An 18837-nucleotide genomic window follows, 5' to 3' on the forward strand; every position below is an offset into this window, starting at 1 on the left:
GACCATTACATCTGTTAGCATTACAGTGATAAAGGCGATCAGTAAACTGATATGCTTACGTACTACTCAATTAATTCGCTTGATGATTGAGGGAGAGTGACCCGAAAATATACAAAATATTCGTGATACTAATTAGCGAGGTATCAAAGTAAAACATGCATGACGAATTTAATTTAATTTCTCATTAAAACAATAAAAAGGACTTTTTTTCTCATCGAAAAGTGTAATCGGTTGTCAAATTTTGAAATGGGTATAACTGTTATTTCGCCCTAACTTTCCTTTCCTAATAGTAAGCTACCAGCTTTTCATAATTTATAGAACTTTAGATGCACGGATTATCTAGATGGAGTTATCCTTAATTGTATGCAATCTTTTTTTGAGCTTTGGTCAAATTTTATCCTTCTTCGCGAACTAAAAATGCTCTAAAGTTGTCAATATATTCACTTATTTTAATAGCCCATATTTCAGGTTTAATATTTATATCCTCAATAAGATATTTCAGTTCTATTACATAAGCACATCATAAATCGCTAAACAACAAACCAAATCAGTTTCATAAAAGTTAAATTTGTTGTTCAAATAAATTATTTGGATAACATAAATTAGAATTTAAAGTAATATGAACTTAGTACTTTATAACATGCCACACCACAATTCAAAGGCAAATGCTAAAACACTTGACGATCAAAAAATAATCTCATCAAAGACACAGCAGCGGTGTTGTCGCCCAGTATTTATAATGGTATGCCAGGAACGTGTGTAACACACGTTTGAACCAGGTTATAAATAGCTTAACAGGCTTTATTAATACGCAGTTGTACGTCTCAACAACACTTAAAATTGTTTTATTAAAAATTACAGGATTTTATTCCATTTCGTGACTGAAAACTAGTAAATGGTCTTTATCTACCCTAAATGTTATTCCTTGACATTATTAATTCTGGTTTTTAAGAAATTGTTTTATTGTATTATTTGAGATTTTTTATTTTCTATGTCCATTATATAGTTTTACAGATCAACAGCAAACTTGAGTCCATTTCCGATAAGAGTACAAAATAGGATGATAGTTTAAATGCTTTCCACTTGTTAGCAAATTGAGGCATTACTCTGTCGTTTATGATGTTCATGAGGGACTATCTAAGCTTCAACATAAGGTTTAACTCTTAGTGTCGAATCTGTGTTTCCCTTTCAGAAACTCACGCTGGGGACAATAAATCATTTGTTATAGAATATGTACAAGTTGTCAATCAAAACTTCTCAGATTTTTTATTCACCAATTATAACTTCGACCTACAATATATACGGGGCATGGGATACTAGTGTAGAGGGCACTCGTCAGATATGAGAAAACGCAATAATTAGAAATACGCTTCCGTCAACTGAACCACTCTGTTTTTCGAATAGTTACCTCTATCAAACGTATCAGTTTGACCACGCTGTGTTTAATAAAACGCAAATCTTCTGTATACGGGAGGGAGGGGGCATTCTAAATCCAAACCCACATATCTGGGACACCGGTCACAAACCCGGAATTCAGAACCATTGCCACTAAAACTAAAGGTTGTGCACATGAAAAATGAACGCAGTTTATCGGAAAAAAATTATCTACCAAAAACCATAGCTCGACGTGAACCTGGTACACGTGACGTAAATGCGACGACGAAGTAAGCACCCAGAGCATCTTTTAAATGTATTTTCAAAGTAGAGTAATAATTTAGAACTTTAAGGAATTAATTTGTTACAAGTTTTTTTTTAAGGAAATCAAAATATCACATTAACTAAATAATATGACAACATAGTCTGTTCAGTCGAGACGCTACCCAGCCTGTGTTCACATTCACACATTAGGACCAAGTTCGAGGACTAACTAGGACCGATCGGGATCAGGGAGGTAATGATGACCGAGTTCCGGAGTACACCGTAGAACAACACCATATTAGGTCATATTTTTCTTTTACTTGCACTACAACTCACATTAATGGGGTCGGAGTTATAAATTCTAGGTCGTTGCTAGAGGGAAAAATTCATTTCATTTAACTGTCCGGATTATAAACGACAATAATTTAAAAGGATTACACTGTTTTATTTATATAATTGCATGACGGGCTATAAATGCCAAACCAAAGCTTATTTTATTCAGACGTTATCTTCTAGGGAAAATCAAACGACAGGATTCGTTCCAGTATCTTCAACATCCCAGGTTTAGTTACCAAACACATAATTCCATCATGAGTGGTTACACAAACGTCCTTGATCCTGTACTTCACTGAATCAGACTTGTCTGAGGTTATTTTTCGGTGAGTAGACTGTGAAGAAAAATATTTGCTTGTTGAGAATGGGACTTACGTTCTTCGTTTGACAGAGATTCGCTTTCTAGACAAAGTGGAACAAGTAATTGTTTTCTCTCATAAAACAGTTTTCTTTGTACGTAAACTTCGCGCCTTTACACGCAATATCGACTGAAAAGGGGTAACCAGTAAACGCAAGATAACAATCAGGATATATACAAAAAACACTAAAGGATGGTAAATGGTTCACTACCTCTTGCAAAATCCTGTTCACACGTAAATATTGGTGCAACAGCACAAGATCAATCGAAAGCTACTCATTTTTTCTTCTTTTTACTAGGTTAATCTAGATTTCATAGGTGAAAACTGTAAGCTCATACATGTATAAAAACAATAAAACATTTTAAAAGTAGGTGGTAGTAATAACAAAATATGTTATCAACTTCTTTGTTTTCATTTACTGATGTCATCTTCAATTTTCATAGAATATATCAAAAAAAATTCGACAGATTGACAGATAATACCTGATGCTCAAGGTTTTGTTAAAACACTTTGAAACACGTGATGGAATAAAGATAGGGTCCTGTTCGTATGGCTAAGAATAGATAAAGGAACCAGTATTGCTGATAATCAAATCATTCCATATGAAATCAAACCATTTTTGCAGCAAAAACAGTTAGCCCTTATGTGTATGGATTTGTTGAAAGAACACTTCTGGCATGTCTGATAGTCATTCTCACCTTTATATATGCTCAAAATGCCAAAATTAACAAATAAATAATAAAACAAATAAATAAATAAGATGAACAAGATTAAGTAAATAACCTATAATTTGCGACGCATAACATAAGCTGTTAGCCTTCTACAATGTATGTTGAAATTAAATGAGCCTTCATATATTACTAAACGACGGAGGGCAGTGTAGGAGTCCATTACATTTAGCATAGTAAAATAACTTTTTTTTGCAATAGTCTTAATATGGTATTACAAATTGTGCCTTGTTATTAAATCTACTACTTAGTCCCAGTAGTACCCTAGACCGTATTCATCAGGTCTCAATGGTCCCGTTTTAAAAAATATATATAAAAATGAGCATAATCAATAATCAACAAAAGTAAAAATACTCAAAAACTATGTTATTCATTTACATAAGAGACAGATTATTCGGCATCTACCACATGAATCCTGCGGACGAAATCATTACATGCATGGGAGTTGTTTGATGGAATCATATTCCTTAGGCATATCCTTTGCATCGTTTACTAACAATTAACGTATTGCCGTGACATACTTAACGCTTAATACGTTTAGGCTACAAAAAATAATGATGAACGAAAATCCTTATGAAATATTATTTGTGCCTATCTATCATTTCATTCGTAAACCATTCAGGAAACACCGTGACATCATATTGCCTTCAAAAATTGAACAATTTTTTACTTTAACAACGACCTCTTTAACATCCATCTGGATCACCACAATTATTCTTAAATAATCCGGTTATATTACTCTGTCATCCGTTTTAATCGTATTTTTGCTGCTCAACCATTTACCTTCTCACTTGAAATGTAACAGCGTCAAAATGTGTGAAAGAAATAAATATGAATTAATAAATGTGTCTTCATCTGGTATACTTTTACAGTGTTTTCAAAATATTTGTAGGAACTTTTTCCATATTGTTTTCGTTTTTTTTCTTACGACATCAGGAACCATTTCTAACTTTACAATGCTACCTCATTACAGCATACTGTCGGACACATTAAATGGGACATTGAACATGGTTACATTTATATTTAGTGACAACAAGCCAACAAGAAGTCAAATAACCATAACATCAATCAGCATTGTTAAAATCATATTTTTCCAGACCAGGGAATCAAAGTAAATCCAAATCATTACTTTCAGATATTATAAAACCTTAACTAAAGGCAAAAGGCTATTATATATCAGGGGGAATTTAAGAAAAGATAACCAAATCCCGACTGTGTATTTTACTATTTAGTACCCTCACTATTCGATGAATTGTGGTTTTCCACAGCCATGCCTACTTGGTACTGGTACAAAATTTTGACTTGTTGTTTTTTTTCTTTAATTATCTATGAAATCCATAGGTTAAGATAAATATGCATTAAAAACAATCAATCAAAAACTCGTATAAAGCTTGGTAAACAAAATTAAAAATACAGGCGTAACAAAATGCAAAACAAATCACTTATTTCTGATAATCTTTGTCAGCGTTATCCGAAACGACAAATTTACATTTTTTTACGATTGATAATAGTTTATAATGTGGCAATCAATATTTTGAAAACAACTGCACGACTTCTTGGTTGATCATGTGTACTCACTTTATTGGACACCTAGATTAGACGAAGATAAGATGCTTTTGTGACACTGCTGCCATTTTTTTTATATTAAAATTGAAACTCTCCCATCAAGATAACTTTTTAAGCCAATTATTATCGTTGTTCTTTAAAACATCAATGAAGTTTTTGAAATGAATCGGTGGTCAATATATTAGAATAGTCCCTCGACAAAAGAGAGGTTAAGTACTACGTTGATAGTGGTATCAATATCTTATTCTTTGTGTGTATACCAAACAATTGCAATGATTACCTCGATACAAAAAAACAACAACATAAAAACAGAAACATTTTTTAAAGGAGTAAATATGATATTTTGAAACATTATGCAGATATGGTATGACTGAACACGTATGTTTTGGCCTGCTAACCACCGGTGTTATACACTGTAACTGGAGAGGAGATAATGGGTATAACAGTAAATCTGTAACCAGCTGAAGATGTCATGCACCACTTTTTTCTCTGATGTATCTTCGTGTTTACTATTCTGGACACGTCTCCAGCAATATTAACATCCCCCGACACAAAACCCCAATTCACTATCCTACGCATACTCGCTAACGCCGATTCGTTTCCGCTTCACTTTCTGCGTAGAATTTGTTTATAAGACTCTCGGAATCAACGCGGGCTGACATTGACTAGGCACTAGCTCAAGTCACCCATGCGCAAATTTATTTTTTCGCATAACGATCGAGTAGTTGAGCAAATGTTTTATATCTACATGATAGTTCTTGTACGAACTAACCAAGTATCGACACTATTACTGAAACACAAACAATTTTGTCCTGCGCGTTCTAGCAGAATTGAATTTTTTCATGTTAAAACTCTCAATACTCTACTCGCTAGATGTGGCGATATCACTGACTAGTGTTAGTTTGTTTGTACGGTATGTTTTATTCATAAATAAAAATATTAACAATTTCTTTATTGGTGTTGTTGTTCCTCACATAAGGTAGGTTTAGATAAAAACGTAGTCAGGGGAAAACAACTCCTAAACCCGGGGGCAATTGTCGTTCGTTGGAATGCTCGAGTCGATGGCAATCTTTGCAACAAGATGGGTTATCCAAGGCGGCAATGGCTGTTCTTTTGAAGACCAGGCGACGATGACAATCGTTCCTTGTGATATCCAAGGCAGCAACGTTCCTTTGGATGTCCATGACGATGAAGGGCGGCCCTTTGAATGATCAGGACATTGTCGTTCAACGTCTTTCCAGGACGATAACAATAGTTCTTTCATCCAACTTGATGTATTCATATAAATTTTTTATTTACATAACGTCGATACCTTATTTGCACTTCCTCAATGAGATGATTTCAAGAATGCAACAGCCTCCCTTAAATACACAACGCATTTACCACTACCACGCATATAACCATACATGAAAGTCGTTAAATATTCTTAGAATTAGAATAAGGCATTAAAATAGTAAGTCATGCAGGTGTCTATAATAATGTTACCGCCCCCACCATTGTCTGGCAATTATCTGTAATTTTTACCAACGGGAAGTGTATCAGGATGGCTAGCCTTGAGGTGACACCAGGACATTACACATAAAAACATTGTCCTCACTAACCCACTGCCATTTTTAGGGTACTATGTATGGTAATATATATGCAAACGGGAAAACAATCATCCCGAGAGAATCTCGCTGTAATTAAATATCAATTCCCCAATAGTCCACCCCCGTAGTCAACAGACATTACAAATGCAAATTAAAACCATACTCGAAAATCCAGGAGAAGAAAAGACTGGTGACATACATAACACATATACCACGCAAAACAGTATATAGTTGTGTTAAATTATAAAAAGTGAAGACACATTGACGTCAGATTTCCTGTTTGTTTTGTAGAAGCTATTGGGACATTCCAAATTATGAAGATCATATGTATCCCATATATTAACCTCATACATTGATCACAGCGAAATTTCTTGTCTATGCTGAGGGTATATCTCTAAGGAACACGTGACTTTTGGGCCACACACAAGTCGGGGACACTAGGGCGGCGCCACATCTCGAAATAGGTTTTGCGCGACCCCTGGTGTCATCGATGGGCCTTCCCATTCATGTTCCGTCCCAGTGACATTGTTGACATTAGCCATTGACATGAGTAAGGGCACAATAATATTTAGCTCCTCCATGCAGTGCGATCAGAGTCAATATAGAAGATTTCTTACAATCACTACTGCTGAATATATATAAGTGTTTAGTCCCGAGCCGAGGGTAAAGGCTAATGGTTTGAAAACAAATCTCAAGAACGTCATAGATCTATATCGTATTCCTGATTACTTCATACGGGTGTTATATGGAATCCCAATGAACAACAATGCGTATTTTCTCATTTGGTAGTCAGTTGTTAATGCAGAAAGTCCTAAGTAGTTAATGAGTGTGGAATATCTGTATTGCGTGATTAGAAACGCAATACTTTAGTGTGTGAACAGCAATTACTATATTGCATAAGAACGCAATGTTCATTTGTAGTTTAAAAACGCAATATAATTTATTTTTCTTTGTTTCTGGCTTTCTGATCGGTCTATTCATTTTTTTCATTCCACAATGAAAAAAAATCCGAGAATGTCGCGTCTCTTAAATTTAAACTATGGTACCGATATCATACACCTAGAATCACTCACATCCTACGATTGCTTTACCCGTTACAATCATACATTAGTACTTCCACTCGTGTTTTACTAACTAGTAAGCAAATGTGCGCATTGTAATTTTAAGGTTGGTCTACGTTGAAGAATTGGTACTCTCACTAAAGCAGTAAGAACAAACCTACTGTCTATTTCTCAGATTTTCAACCACTGAGCGAGGGAACATACGTTTTTACGATTTTTGCAATATTTCTCGGTGCCTTAGGGGAAACATTTAGAGCGAAATTTAGTAGTTAAGCCCTCTCTCGACGAAGGGATGAGGAAAAACCCAGCTTTGTTTATTTATTTTAAGTCATTAGAATTGTGCTATGGTGTTCAATGCTGTTCGCTTAATTGTTAACTTGTTATTGTATATTTAATATCTATCTCGCCAAATCGCGAAATGTATATTATATACATGTATGCGGTGACGTGAACGTATTTGGTTGTTTAGCTGCAATAATTTCTCGGCGTAAATTGTTTGTTTCACACCTTTTTGGGATGCATGCTTTTGTCTAAAATTATGACATTTTTACCGCTTTATTCGCAAGGAGAGGGTCTCTGGTATTTGTTTGTTAAAGCCGAGAGGTGCTCGGCGATTTTTATTATGCACCCAATACAGCGTCATTCTGTAGGCAGTGTGTTTACATAAATCTCAAAATTACACAGACCATACTGCAGCACTGATTGTAATAAAAGGGTATTTTGCTGTCATTTCAAGTATCCCAATTTAAGTTCGCCCTATTACAGATGATTTTGCAATTCTGTAAATGAGCAGCGCACCATGTGGAATACTTCTTAAAGTCAAGTTAACTTTTTCATTGTAAATCTAAATGAAGACCAAGTGGTTATTTAACAAAATGCTGCTATTGTTTGCTCTACTTCACATTTACTGTTTCTGCGGAGTGATTGCAGGTATATCCTATTTTATTTTTACTTTGCTTTACAAACAAAAAAAAACCATCACACGTCGTGTATTGGTCGTCTATTGATTAAGTAATCATTATACCCGCCTTACCAACACACATCAACGCCACCATTTTGTTATATAATGACTAATCAAAAATAAGTTAACAGTTAAGATAACAGCAATACAGCGGTACTTTTAACCCCCATAGCTGTTTGCAATAACAAGAACTTCTTGTATTGTCGTAGTATATATTCCACACAAATCCAATGTCGTCGTTTTAACCCATATTATAACAGGGAAATGTTCAGCACTAAATGGCAACACTAATGGATATGAGTACACATATAGATTTAGCCAAATGGCCCAGATAGGAATGGGATCGGCATGAGTTTTTTTGGGGGGGGGGTGGTTTTCCCTAATCTGTCAAACTGTTAGTAGTCACTATACTGTCATAGTAGAAATGTACGTTTGCAGTATAACGTGAATGGCGTTTCTGATAATTAATGTGAGCATTACAATTCCAGTAAATAATGTTACAATGTTTCTTAACATGAATTCGGTTAAAAAATCTGGGTTTGTTTTATTAAGAAAAATCTGACCTTTTATTAAAATCAAAATCTGGGCTCAGTTTTATTCTTAGACGAAAATTCACATTTGTTAATCCTAGAGGACAACGGGAAGCAACTCAATGTATACAACATTTTGTTTATATTTCAGTGCAATCAACTTTCACTGTAACTGGTTTTGCAATAAGCAAGTATAAAATATTTGTTATTAATAAATATTCTACAAACAGCGCATTAGCGTCATTATGTATGAGCGCGAAAACATTTACAAAAAACATGTGACCCACTGATTTATCAAAAGACTTTAACAGAGTTTTATTTGTCTTTCTAGGGTCGATTACTAGAAAAGAAAGCGTATGGCTCGGTGAGTGACATCAGTCAAAGTTTGATTGATGTTACATGTATATATATCAGCAGAAATGATGAATCAATGTTGCTATTGTATGATTTTAATATATCTAGTATCATACAATGGTTGTCGTTTTAAACCACTTCTCAAATTATGGTGGCATCGGCAAATATTGTTTTCACAGAGTGCTCCGAATGGCTGGCATCCTGACATGTGACCAGAGGGACAGTCTGCGTCATCAGCACAACCAACTGTAAAACAAATATTTTCAATAAACGTAATTATTTTAAATAGTTCCCAAAATGGTGTTCCCCGGATAAGTTACTATCTCTAACAAACACGCCAATGACAATGCTTATATCATAGATCCGCTGAACAAATTCGCTAGTTAGTATGTTGACATCACTCGATACTCCAGAGGGTTCCAATCACTAACATTCTCTCTACACCCCTGGACTGTCTCATAGTAAAATTGAAGGCAGCTCAGCGAGAAAAACATTTGACAATTCACAAGCCAGCAAAGATATTCCTTTGAAGACTTACAGAGAGCAACGCCTAACATCAAAAACCACAACAGTCGACCACAGTGTACCGTTATACGGCTCTTTTGATGTATATCAAAGAAATAATTACCTGTTCTGTTCTTTTGCCTCCAGTTTTGCTATGAGATAGTCCAGGAGTGTAGAGATCAGTAGGTGATCGGAACCCCTGGAGTATCGAGGATGGTATTTTGGTTGATGGGAGATCGGGAATTAGGATCCGGGAGCAGAAGGTTGATTGCTTTAATACTCAGTGATTAGAAGGTGGATTTATATTACATTTGTAGATATAGCAGCCTTGAAAGGGGATCATATACGAAGGGCCTGTCACATTGGCAGACTGGCCACAGGTCCAGTCTTGGCAATCCCTAATCAGAAAGGGCTGTCGACTGGCCCAGTCTTGGGAATCCCTAATCAGAAGGCTGTCCACTGGCCCAACCATGGGAATCCCTAATCAGAAGGCTGTACACTGGCCCAACTCATTATGGGAATCCCTAATCAGTAGGCTGTCCACATGGCCCAACCATGGGAATTCCTAATCAGAAGGCTGTCCACTATAGGCCCAACCATGACAGGAATCCCTTATCAGAAGGCTGTCCACTGGACCACACCATGGGAATCCCTAATCAGAAAAGCTGGTCCACTGGCCCCAGTCTTGGGAATCCCTTATCAGAAGGCTGACCCTGGCCCAGTCTTGGGAATCCCTTATTAGAAGGCTGACCACTGGCCCAGTTCTTGGGAATCCCTTATTAGAAGGCGCTGTCCACTGGCCCAATCTTATGGAATCCCTAATCAGAAGGATGTCCAATGGCCAGACTTGGGAATCCCTTATCAGAAGGCTGCCCACATGGCCCAGTATTGGGAATAACTAATCAGAAGGCTACCCACTGACGCCAGTCATGGAAATCCCTTTATCAGAAACACTGTCCACAGGCCAAGTCTTTGGAATCCCTAATCAAAGGCTGTCAACTGGTCCAGCCATGGGGTCCCTAATCAAAACACTGTCCCCTTAGGCCAAGTCCCTTTGGAATATCCCTTATCAGAAGACTGTACCACTAGCCCAGCCAATGGGAATCCCTAATCAGAAGGCTGTCCACTAGCCCAGCCATGGATATCCCCTAATCAGAAGGCTGTCCACTGACCCAGTCATGGAATCCCTAATCAGAACGGCCTCCTGTCCACTGACTAAGTCTTTGGAATCCCTTATCAGAACCCTGTCCACTGGACCAGTCATTTTGGACATCCCTTATCCAGAACCCTGTCCACTGACTAAGTGCTTTTGGAATCCCTAATCAGAAGGCTGTCACACTCTGGCACAGCCATTTGGAATACCTAATCAGAAGGCTGTCCATTGGCACAGCCTTTGGAATCCCTAATCAGAAGGCTGTCCACTAGCCCAGCCATGGATATCCCTTATCAGAAGGCTGTCCACTGACCCAGTCATGGAAATCCCTTATCATAAAGTAACACTGTCCAATGGCCAAGCTTTGGAAATTCCTAATCAAAGAGGCTGGTCAACTGTGTCAGCCATGGGATCCCTAATCAGAACACTGTCCCATTTGCGAATAGTCGCTTGGGATCGTCCCTCTTACAGAAAGGCTGCTCACATTTGCCCAGTCTTTGAGAATACCTATTCAGAAGCCTTGTCGCACTGCCCTCAAGCCATTGAGATCCCTTATCAAAGAAGGCTTGTCCTCTGGCCAATCGTCTTGGAAATCCCCTAAATCAGAAGGCTGTCCATTTGCACAGCCTTTGGAATCCACTCCCTAATCAAGAAGAAGGCTGCAATAGCCCAGCCTAATGGGTAATCCCTAAATCAGAAAAAAGAATGTAAACTAGCCACTAGTCTTGAGGGAAAAACATATAAAATCAGGATGGCTATTCCACTGGCCAGCCCATTCGGGTAGGTAATATTAATATATCTCTTAGGGAAATTCCCAGAATCTGATTGGAATGTTCCATTAAAGCAAGTCTCTCAAAGGCTTGCGCTGTCTCACTGACATGTTTAAAATAACAGTGATCCTCTAGCATAAATGTGTTTCTTAGCCAGTACGCTCCAACAGCTTCGGATGATTATCACAAGTTGCATATTTGGCATGTATATACTATTAAATATGGGTGGCTGATTTGTGCCCATCATGCCGTTTTTTCAAGCTTCTTTTTCGCTATTTTTCGGCCGCGAGTTGGGAAAAAACCGGCGAAGAAAGCGAAAATTCTATTGTATTTTTTTCGCTTTTTCGCACTTTTTACCAACGCGAATAAGCGAAAAAAAAAATCCATTCCGTCATTTTTCGTGCTTTTTTTTGGCTTTTTCGCAAAGCGAAAAAAAATAAGCGAAAAAAAAAGCTTTCGCAAAAAAAAAGCGAAAAAAAAAAAAGCGAAAAATCGAAAATCCATTCCTTCGCTTTTTCGTGGTATTTTTTGGCTTTTTCGCTTTTTTGTGTTAGAAAAAACGCGAAAAAGCGAAAAAGCAAACATCGGATTTTCGCTTTTTCGCATTTTCCCAACGCGAAAAAGCGAAAAAGCGAAAAAAAAGAAAAACGAAAAAGCGAAAAAGCGAAAATCCATTCCGTCGCTTTTTCGTGGATTTTTTGGGCTTTTTCGCTTTTTCGTGTTTAGAAAAACGCGAAAAAGCGAAAAAGCAAACATTGGATTTTCGTTTTTTTTTACGTTTTTTTTCGACTTCCGTCGTTGATTTAAAAATAATTTTATTGTGTAATTTTTTATATACAATGGGATTGGGAACATTTTAAGTTTTCCAACTTATATTCAACCTGGCTCCCTACAGAATTATAATCAATTTTATAACAAATTAATAAAAAATTACAAAATGATTTAGAAACTAAAGGGTTTTTTACAATTTTACAAATTTACAATATACCTTAGACATTTGAGAGTTTTCAAAATTAAATCTGGAGATTTAGAAAGTCTAAAGGAATGAAATAAAATTTTCAGAAAGAGAGAGAGAGAGAGAGAGAGAGTAAAGAAGAAGAGAGATGAGATCCTCGAGAGAGTTTTATTTAAAAAATGTATAATAATTACTTAATTTATTGAAGTGTATGTATTTGTGATCACATCCCGATGCTAATGACGACTGAATAGAAGAAATGTACTGATCGAGACATTTCTCAAAAATTTACTTAAAGTTCATCACATATAGTTCCAAAGCCTTGAAGTATCTTTAGAGCCTTTCAAATGTTGCTTTTCACTAATTAATTTTCTCTACGTTCGTATTTCGGAAGGATATTTAAGAACATTTTTTTATTACATGTAATGTTCAAAAAATAAATAAAAAGGAAAAGGAGGAGTACAACAGGGGTTAAAAAGCGAAAATTTTTATTCCGTGGCTTAAATTGGTATTTTTGGCTTTTTCGTTTTTTGTGTTTAAAAACGCGAAAAATGATAAAAGCAAAATGTTATCTTCAATAATAAATCGCATTCCATGTAGTAAAAAAAACACAGGTCTAAAGGAATGAAGTTGTTTAAACGTTCGAAATAATTGAATTGTTTCTGGATCAGCGTAATTATTTTTCATTAAAGAAAAAAAGAAAAAGATTGGCATTTTCGCTTTTTCGTGAATTGATTTGTGCCATTTCGAAATTCTATTAAATTAAGCGGAATAAATCTTGTTAAGGTTACTACATCTATTTCTTTCTTCGCTTTTTCGCGTTTTTAAGCGAGACTTTTTAAAAAAATGGAAACACTATTCTAAAAAACGCGTAAAAGCGAAAGTCCTATATTGAGTTATATTTTCGCTTTTTCGCACTTTTTCCAACGCGAAAAAGCGAAAAAAAAAAACGACAAAATGCAAAGCGAAAAAGCGAAAAAGCCAACGAAAAACGAAAAAGCGAAAAAGCGAAAATCCATTCCGTCGCTTTTTCGTGGTATTTTTTGGCTTTTTCGCTTTTTTGTGTTAGAAAAAACGCGAAAAAGCGAAAAAGCAAACATCGGATTTTCGCTTTTTCGCATTTTCCCAACGAGCGATAAAGCGAAAACTAAAAAAAAGAAAAACGAAAAAAAGATCGTCATTTAGATTACTACATTTTGCCATTTTCGCTTTTTCAATCTGGTGTGAAAAAAATTTAATTTTCTGGTCACCATAGTTAAAATAAAAACTATTTGCTGGGAAAGAGCAATCTTAAAAGGAGAAATGGGTACCTAATGTAATATCATTAGTCTCTTAAAGTAGAAGGTAAGAAAGACTTGAGAGTGGAGGAGAGTCGATAGTTTGAATTACAAAAGTCGATATTGTTTCTTAGAGTATATTGATTATTTTCACCAACTGTGGGAGGTAATAGATTCGGAAGAAAATTAGGAGTATCATGAGTTTTCATCTTATGTAATAATTTATGTTTTCTTCTTGCTCTCCTATCACTTGTACTTAATAATTCTAAACCTGATTCACTATAAAAAGATTTTTTTTTTTTTGCAAATGATGGCAAACTCGTTATTATTCTAGCTACTTCCATTAGACAAGCATATTCTAAAATGGGTAGTATAAATGACTTCTAAAGGTGTAAAAGGGTATCACGATTTAGCATATATTTAAGTTTACGCAATCCATTTGTTTTCTTCATAACAGATTTATAGATTTCATTGAAATTGGCATTTAAATTAAGAGTTACCCCAAGGTGTCTATGGAATTGACTAAAAATTTAGAAAGTTATCATCAAAAATCAAATCTAAATCTGCATCAATGTCATTCAAGTTTAAAATGAAGAGCACTTCAGTCTTATTGGGATTAAAAGATACAAGCCATTTTTTTGCCCACCTATTTATCTTTTCTAGATCGCTGTAAAGTGCATATTCAATATCTCTGCATGATGATGATGATTTTGATAGAGCTGTATCGTCCGCTAAAAGAAGATTCAAGCTCATCAGCAATATCGCTTATGAAGATAACAAAAAGAAGTGGACCAAGTATTGAGCCTTGAGGGACTCCAGCCATAATGCGATTACTGAAAATGAATTATTAATAAATACTTTTTGTTGTCGATTACTAAGATAATTTTCTAACCATAATAAGAAATTTCCTGAAATACCATATGATTGTAATTTTATAAGTAGACTTTTGTGCCATATCCGGTCAAAAGCTTTTGAGATATCATAAAAAAAACATACAAGTGTATGTTTTTTTTTCTTCCAGATTTATACAAATATTATGAAAAAATTCTATCAATTGAAATACTGTTGAATGTCCTTGCATAAAACCGATTGGAACTGGAAAAATAACGAATTTTCAAGGAAATATAATTATAAATATGCTTATAAACTACCCTTTCAAATACTTTTCCAAAAGTTGAAAGAAGAGATATAGGTCGATAGAGAGAAATGGAGTGTTGATCTCCCTTTTTAAAAAGTGGCATTACTTTAGCAAGTTTCCACATATCTCGGAAAACACAAGACGATAGGGATAGATTAAAGAGAATTTCTAAAGGTTTGCAAACAGTGTCAGCAGTGCTTAAAGGGACTAAATCATTTAAAATTCATGTAATAAAAGATAAAAAGAATTATAGAAATAAAAATAATTGTAAATGTTGTGTTCTTTGTGTTAATAACAAAGTTTAAAAGTTTTTATACCCATTTTGTTCAAGATGGAGAAAAACTGAAAATAATTAAGGAATAAACTTTTATTTTGTTGAGGTTATGAGGGTATAATGATAATGGAGCACGTGTAAATTATGTAACCTTTACACGGGCTCCATTATCATTATAACCTCATAACCCCAACAAAATAGAAATCTATTCCTTATATTTACAGTTTTTCACGTAAATGAATATTATTTATTCTCGTGACATTTGAATATTTTTTTAATCAAAATACCCATATTTTGTTCTCTCCCGTCATCGTCAACGAATTCGATTGAACAGGTGATTGGAATCGAGTCATTTATATGTTCCCACCAAAAGTGGGGTCATGACCCCATGTTGCTACGCCAGCGACTATTTCCGTAACAATAGAATCGCCGCACGTGTTGTACTATCATTATGCACTGATAATGATAATACTAGAAAGCATGATTCTTGAGTCCATGTCAGTGCAAACTGTAAATATATAGAAACGACCTAGTCACTATTTCATATTATTATCTTTAGGCGCGTGTAAACAATCCCTATTTGCATGCGCGATGCTGGAACATTCAAAACATCCGATCGCTGGAAATCTCATCTGTCTAATGACATATCTGCTATCGACTGAAAACGGCAATTTATCGACTACAAGTTCCTGATTACTGTGTTAAATCTAATATGCAGAAGTTTTGTGAAGAGTTTCTAAGTGTAAATAATCCTTTTTTGTACATGTTTTTGCAGCTATAAAGAAGAGTTTTCATTATATTATATGGTTTTATACTCCCGTCTACCATTATTTTATTTTCATTTGTCATGATATTAGGTACTATAAATATAGTCCACTAAACCTGCCTAGATCTATATTATTAGGCTTTTTTCCCCTAATATATAGACTATATATTAGGAAAAAAATAAAATGCCTAATAATATAGGCAGGTTTAGCTGACTAATTAGGTCCATGTATTTCTTTTATCATTATACCAATATTTGATATTCCCTATATATCCCTAGTTATAATGTCCATATCCGTCTAATGGACCTTCCCTATATATCCCTAGTTATAATGTCTATCCGTCTAATGGACCTTCCCTACATATCCCTAGTTATAATGTCTATCCGTCTAATGGACCTTCCCTACATATCCCTAGTTATAATGTCTATCCGTCTAATGGACCTTCCCTATATATCCCTAGTTATAATGTCTATCCGTCTAATGGACATTCCCTACATATCCCTAGTTATAATGTCTATCCGTGTAATGGACCTTCCCTACATATCCCTAGTTATAATGTCTATCCGTGTAATGGACCTTCCCTACATATCCCTAGTTATAATGTCTATCCGTGTAATGGACCTTCCCTATATATCCCTAGTTATAATGTCTATCCGTGTAATGGACCTTCCCTATATATCCCTAGTTATAATGTCTATCCATGTAATGGACCTTCCCTACATATCCCTAGTTATAATGTCTATCCGTCTAATGGACATTCCCTAACATATCCCTAGTTATAATGTCTATCCGTGTAATGGACATTCCCTATATATCCCTAGTTATAATGTCTATCCGTGTAATGGACCTTCCCTATATATCCCTAGTTATAATGTCTATCCGTCTAATGGACCTTCCCTATATATCCCTAGTTATAATGTCTATCCGTGTAATGGACCTTCCCTACATATCCCTAGTTATAATGTCTATCCGTCTAATGGACCTTCCCTATATATCCCTAGTTATAATGTCTATCCGTCTAATGGACCTTCCCTATATATCCCTAGTTATAATGTCTATCCGTGTAATGGACCTTCCCTATATATCCCTAGTTATAATGTCTATCCGTGTAATGGACCTTCCCCTATATATCCCTAGTTATAATGTCTATCCGTCTAATGGACATTCCCCTATATATCCCTAGTTATAATGTCTATCCGTGTAATGGACCTTCCCTACATATCCCTAGTTATAATGTCTATCCGTGTAATGGACCTTCCCTATATATCCCTAGTTATAATGTCTATCCGTCTAATGGACATTCCCTATATATCCCTAGTTATAATGTCTATCCGTCTAATGGACCTTCCCTATATATCCCTAGTTATAATGTCTATCCGTGTAATGGACATTCCCTACATATCCCTAGTTATAATGTCTATCCGTGTAATGGACCTTCCCTATATATCCCTAGTTATAATGTCTATCCGTGTAATGGACCTTCCCTATATATCCCTAGTTATAATGTCTATCCGTGTAATGGACCTTCCCTATATATCCCTAGTTATAATGTCTATCCGTGTAATGGACCTTCCCTATATATCCCTAGTTATAATGTCTATCCGTGTAATGGACCTTCCCTATATATATCTAGTTATAATGTCTATCCGTGTAATGGACCTTCCCTATATATATCTAGTTATAATGTCTATCCGTGTAATGGACCTTCCCTATATATCCCTAGTTATAATGTCTATCCGTGTAATGGACCTTCCCTATATATCCCTAGTTATAATGTCTATCCGTGTAATGGACCTTCCCTACATATCCCTAGTTATAATGTCTATCCGTGTAATGGACATTCCCTACATATCCCTAGTTATAATGTCTATCCGTGTAATGGACATTCCCTACATATCCCTAGTTATAATGTCTATCCGTGTAATGGACCTTCCCTATATATCCCTAGTTATAATGTCTATCCGTCTAATGGACATTCCCTATATATCCCTAGTTATAATGTCTATCCGTGTAATGGACCTTCCCTACATATCCCTAGTTATAATGTCTATCCGTGTAATGGACCTTCCCTACATATCCCTAGTTTCAATATCTATCCGTGTAATGGACTTTCCCTACATATCCCTAGTTATAATGTCTATCCGTGTAATGGACATTCCCTATATATCCCTAGTTATAATGTCTATCCGTGTAATGGACCTTCCCTACATATCCCTAGTTATAATGTCTATCCGTGTAATGGACCTTCCCTATATATCCCTAGTTATAATGTCTATCCGTGTAATGGACCTTCCCTACATATCCCTAGTTATAATGTCTATCCGTGTAATGGACCTTCCCTGTATATCCATAGTTATAATGTCTATCCTTGTAATGGACATTCCCTATATGTCACTAGTTATAATGTCTATCCATCTAATGGACCTTCCCTATATATCCCTAGTTATAATGTCTATCCGTGTAATGGACCTTCCCTATATATCCCTAGTTATAATGTCTATCCGTGTAATGGACATTCCCTACATATCCCTAGTTATAATGTCTATCCGTGTAATGGACCTTCCCTACATATCCCTAGTTATAATGTCTATCCATCTAATGGACCTTCCCTACATATCCCTAGTTTATAATGTCCATATCCGTGTAATGGACCTTCCCTATATATCCCTAGTTATAATGTCTATCCGTGTAATGGACCTTCCCTACATATCCCTAGTTATAATGTCTATCCGTCTAATGGACATTCCCTACATATCCCTAGTTATAATGTCTATCCGTCTAATGAACATTCCCTATATATCCCTAGTTATAATGTCTATCCGTGTAATGGACCTTCTCTACATATCCCTAGTTATAATGTATATCCATCTAATGGACTTT

This window comes from Argopecten irradians, chromosome 1 (assembly GCF_041381155.1).
Source record: "Argopecten irradians isolate NY chromosome 1, Ai_NY, whole genome shotgun sequence".
NCBI lineage: Eukaryota > Metazoa > Mollusca > Bivalvia > Pectinida > Pectinidae > Argopecten > Argopecten irradians.